This window comes from Ostrinia furnacalis, unplaced genomic scaffold, assembly GCF_004193835.3.
Source record: "Ostrinia furnacalis isolate ACB-3 unplaced genomic scaffold, ASM419383v2 OfSCF1452, whole genome shotgun sequence".
Taxonomy (NCBI): Eukaryota; Metazoa; Arthropoda; class Insecta; order Lepidoptera; family Crambidae; genus Ostrinia; species Ostrinia furnacalis.
Window position 1 is genome coordinate 575,664 of NW_021131691.1, and position 11,299 is coordinate 586,962.

Consider the following 11,299-nt stretch of genomic DNA (forward strand, 5'->3'; position numbering starts at 1 on the left):
TAAGTACTCTATATACAGAGACACGAAGAATTCTCACGATAACTTCGCACATAAATAAAAGAGGTTGCAATAAAAAATAAGCTGCTGTACACTCTGCAAAAGTTTTTGTTAGCAAAGCTTTACAATTCAAAACCTTACAAAACGTTTTCACGCCACTCCCCGCCTATTCAGACGTCCTAATTTAAAAGAAAACCTTTTCGCACTAAAAGGGGAAACTTATAACGAGTAATAAAGATACTTGGGCGCCCTCTTTCAGAAGTCTCGAATAGTATCTTCCGCAAAAGGTTCCATCCAATGACGCGCCCCCTTGACTAATTGAAATGTTTTTCATAGAACGCCGTCAATGGTGAAAAAGCTTTATAAATAAAGTCGACTTTTCTTTTCCGTCTTAGTATTTGCAGTACCAGACCAACCTCTATCGCGACTCAGCATCGCTGTAATTCAGGCGGACTGTACCCAATCCACTATGGTTTTAAATCGCTCGAAGCAGATTTGTTGGGGCTAATTTCCACTTCTGTAGAACGTTTTGTTGTTCGTTGAACATTCGTGTAAGGAGTTTTAACGATATTAACAACTTTTGTCATTATGTTAAAGCTTATAAACGCTGTAATGGTTATCTTTACGTGTATCGTATTGTCTTTCTTCTTTTATTTTGTCTGAATTAAACTGCTGGTATTTATTTGTTTTCTCTCATGATCAGATGCTTTATTATGGCGTCAAAATTTTAATTTTAAGATTTTTATGTCTTATATTCAATTCATTCGCTCGTTTCAGCCAATGATATCCATAGCTGAGCAAAGGCCTCCCCTAAGGATTTCCACAACGTCGGATCCTGCGCTGCCCACATCTAGGTACTTCCCACAACCTTCACCAGATCGTCGGTTCACCTAGTGGGAGGACTGCCTACACTACGTCTTCCGGCACGTTGTGGCCACTCGAGAACTTGACCCAACGGCCGCCAGCTCTACGAGGTATGTGCTCCGCCCACTGCCACTAAGTGTGGCAATTCTGGCGAGATAATTTATTTCATTTATTCCTTTAATTTGCTTTGGATTCACACACAAATTATAGTAGTGCATGGAATCATCAATCAATCAAGACATCTAAAATATTTATGTCATTGTGTATTTTTATTTAATGGGATGTTCACAACCTAATTCATTAATCAGCTGCTAATCTATTTTTAAAGTACAAAAATAACATAGAAACCTAGCCACATAGGAAACTGTATATTTCATGCCTGGCAGTACTTTTTCATTCTATACGCATCGGTTCGGGTAATTCCTAAGAAACCAGATCCAACGCACACCTTTTATCAGTTCAAATAAACTTATTTCCCAGAGCAAATACAATTAGAGGCACAATGTGTTTGTGGAGCATAGGTTCGAGTGGGTGAAGCAGGGTTAGCTACTGATAGTTTACTTTTTTTTTATCCACAACAAGGAAATTCTGGCGCTGCGAGGCTGCTAGTGAGTTTGCTCGGTTGATACACCGCGTCCAGTCTCGCAATGTCGATATAGATCGTGTCATCCACGAAGTCTCACCCCACTTTTACTCCGCTACTGTTTGAGAGTTATTGGTACACGCTAAATTATCCATGAGTGCACACGCACACTACAATAATGACGCTCGGATTGCTCTGATCAAATTCCCCGCACCCCGCGCTTCCCTCGACCAAAAATCGGTGAGGCGCGTCTTCGTGAAACGATCTATACACGCCTTTGGCCTGCATCTCACCTGTTGGAAAGTCATAACTTTCCTGATTGTCTATCATCAGCAGGCCGAAGGAAGCGAACTTCACCCAGAATCTTCAATCGCAGTGGAACTGGCTATCTTGCCTCTAACTGCCGAAACACAACAATCTTACCTCTGCCTGCCGAAACACAACAATGCTGTTAACATAAGATGCCATAGTGTGTAGCTGCTGTCGTTTGTATATAAATATGTCCACCAATTAGATACAACAGGGATGTAACAATGGTGTAGTGCAGGAAAGTATGGCTTACATAAGTTCGTTTAGCCCGACGGATTAGCAAGCTGAAGTGGCAATGGGCATATAGTACGCAGAATTGACGGCCGATGGGGCAGCAAGGTTCTGTAGTGGAGGCCACGCACCGGAAAACGCAGCGTGGGACGTCCACCCACAAGGTGGACCGACGACCTGATAAGGCAGGAAGCGCAGGCCGCTACCAAATGCGATGTGGAAGTCATTGGGGGAGGCCTATGTTCAGCAGTGGACGTCCTATGGTTGAAATGATGATGATGGTGATGAAATTCGTTTAAACGTTCACATTAATAAATATAAACGTAGAGTTCACACGTGCATTTTACTATAAATCTTTTCATAAATTAAAATTCCAAAATTAGGCAGCATTTTCCCAAGTGACAACCCTGCAAGAAAACCCGAACAAGGTTTCTTGAGCAGCCTAAACACAAACAAGGCTCTATACACTCGAGACTGTTTAGTTAGGTAAAGGCACACGTATGTAAACCGTGATGGATTTGCTGCGATCAGCAAGTTTGTGGATCCAAGGACGAGAGATTCGGGATTAAAATAATATGTTTTGTGAACGATCCTGGGTCACGAAAGTACCATAGATGATTACAGAAGATGAAGATAAAAGATTCATGATTAAATTTGCTAATTTAAGTGGTATTTTAAAATAGTCCAGTACGAAATGTTTCTCTTATTCTCTACTAAGTAATTAGATTATGGCATTAGAGCCAATGGTGTACAGGCCAATCATCGTTAAAAGGAGATTGTGTAAGCAAAAATAGGGCTATTCGTATTGTTGAACAACTTATACAGTTAACACATGTAAAAAAGCTTGAAATTGATCGTCAAATTGTACGCAAATGTCACGCTACGCTCTACCAGTGCCTGCCAAATTATAAAACTGTCAAAACATCTGAACATGTCAAACATACCCTCAATTTGCAAGAACCGTCAAAGTTTCAAAAAACTTTCCGTTAATAATTATGATGGGCGTCGCATAATTTCACATCTTGATATTTAGGTAGGTAATTAGAATTAAAAGTTTTGGAAAATTACTGCCACCTTCTAATGGATTCGGATTTCGGGATAACTTTTCCGAGATAACAATGTGAAAATTATGTGTAAAAGACAGTAATACATTTTGATAATTATAGAAATGGAAAATTAGTTGTGTAACAATTTGCGAAATATGTACTTATTCAACAATGAAAATCTACACAAATATAATAAGAACAAAGATTTTATTTTATTGTTTGTTTGCAAAAACACTATTAGAATCCTATTTTATTTCTAATGGATTATAGGCAATATGAAGTTCGCCGGGTCAGCTAGTTTTTTATATAGAAATCTGAAATTAAACAAAGACCTCGTCCAAATCAATTTTTTAGATTATTAGGTTGTTGTAACTAGATGCCAGTGACGTGAAAAATAAATGCTTATTTTTATGTCCTTTTTTTACTAAAATTACCTAATATTAATACCATAAGTGCATAAATTTTCCGAGCAATCAATATAGGTATGCGGTTGCCAACAGCATTCGCCAAATCTGCGGTTTGAAATGAATGGTTTCATTATGATTCATTATGAAGTAGCTAATGAATAATTCTAATATAGCCAATAAATATATTACTTTTACTGTATTTGAATATCACTAATGTAATTTCTATCTAATTACACTCATGAACAGTATTTAACTGTAAACCACGGAATAGAATAATTAATGTTTGATTAGTATCATAAATTATGCTAATGCCATTTTGAAAATTATATGGTTTATTAAAACAGCTATACATCGTTTCATCCACGAAGACGCGCCCCACCAATTTTTGGTCGAGTAAAAGCGCGGGGTGTGGGGAGTTTGATCCAAGCAATCCGAGCGTCAATATTGTAGTGTGCACTCAAACATTAGCGGAAGAATGGTGGGGCGCGTCTTCGTGGATGAAACGACCTATACATAGCCAAAGTTTACCGTAAACTTATAAGGTACTGTATTACGTTCAGAAACTTTAAATAAGTTTTTTTCACATTAATTTAATCAAAAGAGCAGCGTTACCTAAAATACGTTAATCCGTTTCCCGACTCTAGGAAACCTAGCTAAACTATAGTTAACTACAATTACTTGAGCACTACACACTACACCTTTGTTCGCTGCCACTAGACAGCTCTGCACCTGACGGCCCATAAATTTAGCAACCTCTTTCTTAGTCGACTGAGTAAATATCTCAGCTTGAAGACAACTTTGGGTGTCTTTGCGGAACACGAATTTAAAGTATGTGGAAATGATTAATGGAATAATTGTGTTCTCTTAAATCAACCATCGCTCACGTCGTAGCAATTGAATAAAGATTATGAAACAATTTTTATCAGGTAACAAAGGACTATGTTATTGGAAATATCGTTGTGAAATTGTATTCAAATGAACCAAGCCGAAAACAAAAATAAAATAGTATTCTGTGCTCTAGTTACTTAAAATTACATTACTGAAAATTGAACTTAGAAAATCTGACAGTCGTAGAGCCAACACTTACTTTAGCCACTGGATCACAGAGGAATTAATATCTTATCATAAAAAACATGTTCTATAACTTCACATTAAAAGCATCAATCAATTAAAAGTACCGGCCAATCCAGAATTCATTAGAGGAGGCTGATCCTGAAATGTTGATAATTAAAAGTAACAAGAGCAAAAAATAAGACACATCCAGTAAAAACTGTTGGTCTGACAGCAATAATAAATCTTGGTCTGTGCTGTTGACACAAACAAATACATAACGTCGGCGATGAAGACAAGTATTGCGATAGTCTTCATTTTAGAGGACACTGAAAACATTGCGAAATTATTTATTTTCCTGAAGTACGGCTGGGTTATTATTTGTATTTTGTTGTATTAAAACCTACACTAAAACGTAGAAAAATAATTACTAATTACCTACTTATTTATTAGGACGAATTATTAATATTTATGTAGGTATACCATGATTGATACTTCTGGAGTCGGTGCCAAGATCATGAAACATGTAAAGTTTGCCTGCACCGACTCCAAAAGTATCAATCATGGTATACCTACATAAATATTAATAATTCGTCCTTATAAATAAGTAGGTAATTAGTAATTATTTTTCTACGTTTTAGTGTAGGTTTTTTGGAGTCGGTTTTATTTTTTTTTAAAAAATTTTACTTATTTCTTGCTTTTTAGTTAACTAATTATTACCTTGATGTTACCACTGAAGGTAGGCAGTACACTGAGACCAAAAAAAATTGGTTCATAATCGGCGGAGATATTGCGTATAAAAAAGTTCATCCCCAATTTTCCACCCTTGGGGGTGAAATATTTTCTTCAAATTCGCATGAAACCACCCTTTTGATAATACCTATTCAACAAAAAAATAATCGTTCAAATTGGTTTATAATCGGTGGAGATATTGCGTATAAAAAAGTTCATCCCCAATTTTCCACCCTTGGGGGTTGTTGTTTTATTATTAAATTTAAATGGGACCACCCTTGTGGTATTACCTATACGCTGAAAAAAGATTTGTTCAAATCGGTTCATAATTGGCGGAGTTATCGCGTAACAAACATAGAAAAAAAAAAAAACATACGGGTCGAATTGAGAACCTCCTCCTTTTTTTTGAAGTCGGTTGAAAATGAGACGCAACAGGTATGTACAATTGTTATTTTTGTAGAACTTATGACTTTTCTGTTTTGACTTCTTATATTTTTTGTGCTTACCTAGACATTATAAGGCATAGTCAACAAACTTGTATTATATTATGTCAAAGTGAAAAGTTTATAATATAACGCGTTAGATTGTAAACTAACAGTGGGTTAGGTTAGGTTAGATTGTAATTTAACTACGTCAGATTATAATCTGACAGAATTCACAATTTTACGGTGACATATACATGGGATGAATACCTCCCTAAACAATCAACATTAGATACTTATTAGAAAGCTACTTTTTTTGTCCAAAACGAGGAAGCTCTTGTCCTGTATCTCACCTGATGGTAAGTGACGAGCAGGCCGACGGTGGAAGCGAGCTTCACCCGGAATCCTCAACCACAGAGGAACTGGCTATCTTACCTCTTAACTGCCGGAACACAACAATGCTGTTAACATTGTTGTTATGGCGACAGACTTTGGTTAGATAGTGGTAATAGCTGGGCCATTCTTATTCTTACGCATTTTTGTGTGAGATGTAAGAATAGCATATGTTTTTAAAGAAAATCAGTGCACTGTATATTAATTTACTTAGTAAAATACCTCTATTAACTAGGCCCAATATCATTTTTATCATAAAACTATTAGAAGAATATTTAAAAAAAGTTACAAGTCCAAAATGTCACGGACCGTGTAGTGTGAGATTCCCGGATTTGGACATACAATATTTTTTTCTGAAGAGATGTTATGTTATTTTGATAAATATTACAGTAATTATGCAAGATTAATACATGTTATATAAGACTGTTAAAAATTTATATCAATAATAATTACCATTTTTGATTTCGAACACCAAACATTGTGTGAGCAGTTTTTGTGTCACAACCACGTGCGCCACTTTAAATATGCGTAACTCGGTAAAAAACTATCTTTGATATTGACATCCATTCCTAAGTTTTTTTAGAACAGTAACATTGTCATCTTATTAGATTTGCAAATGGCTGAACGTAGTGAGTGAGCCGCAAAAAATTATTTCCTATTTATTTGAAAAAAGGGACAACCATAACACGTCCATCCCGTGTACGGTTTTTAAAGGTAGGTATCAATGTCACGCTATTGTATAAAACATAATTATGTACCTCATGCAGTATAGTTTCAGATAATTGCACAAGATCTGCTAATTCACAGATAGTTTTTTGGATATATCGGACACGTTCCAAATTGTCACGGCCATGGTATTAAAAATGTGTCACTACCGCAAACTATTTAAGTACATGGTCGTGACATTACAACGCGTGGTTGTGACATTCTATTTTTATTATTTTAATAGTTTTTGTTGTTCTGCTAAATTATTTTGTGTATTGTGCAATTTTTAGGAGTAGCCTTTTAGTAAGTGTACTTATTTTTCGCTAGTATGATTTTCTAGATGCCACGAAGGAAAAATTATTGCACTTTCTCATTTCTGCAGTAATATCAAATTTTACTGAGACAGCTCCCGGTAAAGGCCCTGCAGAGGTGGTCGGAGTTGTTTTAAAAGGAATTGCTATTAACCATATTTTTAGTCGTACGGTGACTATGAAACATGTTTAAGTTGTCAAAACCAACTGTTATGTGAATCCTACAGAAATCTCATTTGATACTCAATTAGGTACCTACTGTGTTTAAGATTTACTAATTTGTTAAGCATATTATCATATCGAAACCATGTAGGTAGCATATCGGAATAATAAAAAGTCTATTTTTTTATTATCTAGTAGATTATTAACTACCTGACGGTATTTTTGATCTCAATTTTAATTAAATTTTTGGATGTTCAGAAAAAAGTACATATTACCAAATAACACCTTTGTTGATGAAACGAATTTAGTGTATTTTATTGTTAATCAATTTAAACTATTATGATATAAATTTAACAACATAAATATTATTATTTACAGTAAAAATGTAAAACTGTCACATCCGTGTCATGCAGTGTCACAGCCGTGTTTACGTAGGCTATTTTGTTTCCTTTCCGAGGGCTTTAAGGTTGTCCATATACATCAAAAGTATGCTTTTGGTTTATACTTTCGATACACATCGCAAAAAGTTAAAAAAAAAATTATTTAAGTAATTTAAAAAAAAAATTTGGCACAAATTTAAGAATGGCCCAGCTACCTAGGCGGACTTAGAACAAGCCCACAGCACCACCAACCAAACCGAACAGAAAAATCTGCCCCCACTGGGAATCGAACCTGGGACCTCTGCGCCTGAAGCAGGTGGCCTTACCACTAGACCACAGAGCCGCTTACTAAAGTAGCTTTCAAAATAATTAAGTTACTTTATAGTTACTATAAAAGTCATAAAGTGATTAGACACCTAAGTTACAGGAAAATTTTTGTTATTACTCGTGTTTAGTTACGTAATATGATTTTGTCACCATTGCAATTGAATGATGAATAAAATAATAATATCATACTTTTACCCGTTATATTACGCTTGATAACGGGTAAAAGTATGAAATGACCGTTTAATACGCACAACATAAACAAACGGAACCAAGCAGAAAAGCGGCGTAAAACTACGTAACTGCGTAAACGCTCTAACCAAGTACTCACTGCCCGTATAAGATAAGCCTGTTCGCCCTTTGATCTTCACTCTAACTTATATCTGAAGTTTGTCCCAAACATACTTAAGTACACAAACAAAGCTGCCGTTTCCCTTTACCTGGTTTTACCTTCGCTTAGAAGGGTCAAGTTACGCGATTATCAAGCGAAGGCGCTCTTTCTGCGGCGTAATTAGATGATGGGAATCTTTCCTTATTTGTTTGGGATTAAAGTGTATACTTTGACATGTTTCTATAATTTGTGCCCGCAATTTTTTCGCATGTGTAAGTTGCAAAAGAAAATGACTCAATAATTCCGATCTATCTCATAAGATCCATTCACTAGATCCATTATGGATTTATACAGTAGCATCATTCGCCTTATCCTACTGCGATATTATAAATGTTATAAATGCGAAAGTTTGGATGTCTGGATGTCTGGATGTTTGTTACTCTTTCACGCAAAAACTGCTGAACGGTTGTTGATGAAACTTTACAGTATTATTGTTTATAGCCCAGAATAAAATCCTACTAATATTATAAATGCGAAAGTTTGGATGTCTGGATGTTTGTTACTCTTTCACGCAAAAACTACTGAACGGATTTTGATGAAACTTCACAGTATTATTGTTTTTGATAGGTANTCACCCGCAAGTTTCTTCAGTTACTCCGTGACCATGGCGCTTGCAACAGTGCCGAAATATCGGAAACTCAAAATTAAGGTAGCAATCTCGTCAGTAATAATAATTATGAGTCTATACAACCTACCGCGCTATCGGAGGCGTTCTGAACTTCTTCGTGTTCCTCGGGCCGTCGCCGATGGAAGTGGCAAGCCAGTACGCGGCGCTGGTGGGCCGGCCCTTCATGCCGCCTGATAGGTACGTAGCAATAAGACAGCGGTTGAACGTAAACTGATTTATTAGCGCCCAGCGGCGTAGCTGCGAGCCTAACTACATAGGTGCATAACTATACATACATAACACTTTTCCTTCCTAAATATAACACCACCATTCCGTTTCTGTTACAACAAATAAATATAGTCTCAAAAAAGTTAAATGAACGTATGTGTATATAATGTTATAACATATATAAATATGTATTTAATGTAACATCAAAATAATTATACAGGGTGACTGGAACTGAACCCGCCATAGCTAATACGCGTATAGAGGAGGTCATTTGCTAATTATTGAACCTTACTTTATATGGCTAAAGTTTTATAGTTTAGGAGATATGTAAATTTTTATACTTTTTTCAGATTTTTCCGAAATTTGACCTAAAAACTGCTTCAATTTTTTTTCTCGCATGATTTTAGCCGATTTTTTAATTAGATACTAATATCGAATAAACCTTTAGTCAAATAAAATAACTTTCAGATTTAGATAATGATTCAATAACTAGTTACGAGCCGCCAAAGTTCAACAAAAGTACAAACCACGATAAAAAATTCAAGTTCGAATTCGATTTAAAATAAAACTAATGGTGATAATGGATTTCCAATAATCTTAAAAATATCCCTTACCTTCTCTTCTTTCTAATGATATATCACACATAGTAATTAGATATTGAAATTTATTAAAAATTCAAAGTTTATGGAAGAATATGGAGTAATAATACGAAAATTATCCATACAAAGTTTCTTCAAAATCTCATATTTTCTGCTATACTCCTTTTCATAACTATTTTTGAGTGTTTTTTGAAAAAATAATTTAAAAATAATAATCACATTATGAAGAAAAGACTAAAAAAAAATCAGAATCAACTTTGTATTCAATAATTTTTGTATTATTTCTCCATTTTCGTCCATAAACTTTGAATTTTTGACAAATTTCAATATCTAAATACAACATGTGATACATCATTGGAAAGAAGAGAAGCTAGAGATATTTTTAAGATTATTGGCAATTTATTATCACCATTAATTTTTGTTTCAATCGAAATCGAAGTAGAATTTTTTATCGTGGTTTGTCTTGTGTTAGACTTTGACAGCTTGTAACTAGTTATTCAATCATTACCTGGATCAGAAATTTATTTTATTTGAATAAAGACATATTCGATATTAGTATCAAATTAAAAAATCGGCTAAAATCATGCGAGAAAAAAAATTTAAGCAGTTTTTAGGTCAAATTTCGGAAAAATCTGAAAAAAGTATAAACATTGACATATCTCCTAAACTATAAAACTTTAGTCATTGAAAGTACGGTTCAATAAGCAGCAAATGACCTCCTCTATACGCGTATTAGCTATGGCGGGTTCAGTTCCAGTCACCCTGTATATCTCGACATTAATCAAATTAGTTAACATTTTTAAGTTTTTTGCAACAACGTATAGCAGCTTCCCTGCTCTTTTTATCAGTAGGCTGTGCCGTCGGAGACAGCAACGTCGATGGCGAGGTCGGCGCCGGAGAGGCCGCGCCCGTGCTCGATCCTTCCTCCGCACTATCAAATGACTCGTCATGTTCGTTGAATGACGTGACTTCCTAGCGAGTATCTGATCGATGTGACGCTTATGTGTATGACCGTTCTTTGTAGTCACATTGTAGGATACAGGTCCAATGCGCTCATGTACCACGCCCTCCTCCCACTTATTGCCCGACTTGGAATAATTACGTATCAAAATTGGCTCGTTTTGTTTGGCAACGCGTAACGGGGCCTCGTCCCGGGCCTCCTCGACGAGCTGGCGCGCGCGCACCCGCTCGGCGGCGTCGGGGCGCAGCAGGTCCAGGCGGCCGCGCAGCCGCCGGCCCATCAGGGCGACTGCAGGTTCGCGTCCCGTCGTACTCTGTTCGGTATTTCTGTACATAAACAAAAATCTACTCAACGCCCTATTCGTGTCTTCTCTTTCTAATTCTGCCTTTTTGAGTACTCTTTTAATAGTGCGCACGGCGTTTTCAGCAGCTCCATTGCTCGAGGGATGATATGGTGGCACTAAAGTATGTTTAATACCGTTACAATTTAAATATTCAGCGAAAGCGGCAGATGAAAATGGCGGTCCGTTGTCGCTTACTATGCGTTTAGGTAAACCGAAACGAGAAAAATGACGTCTCAAACTATCACAAACTGCGT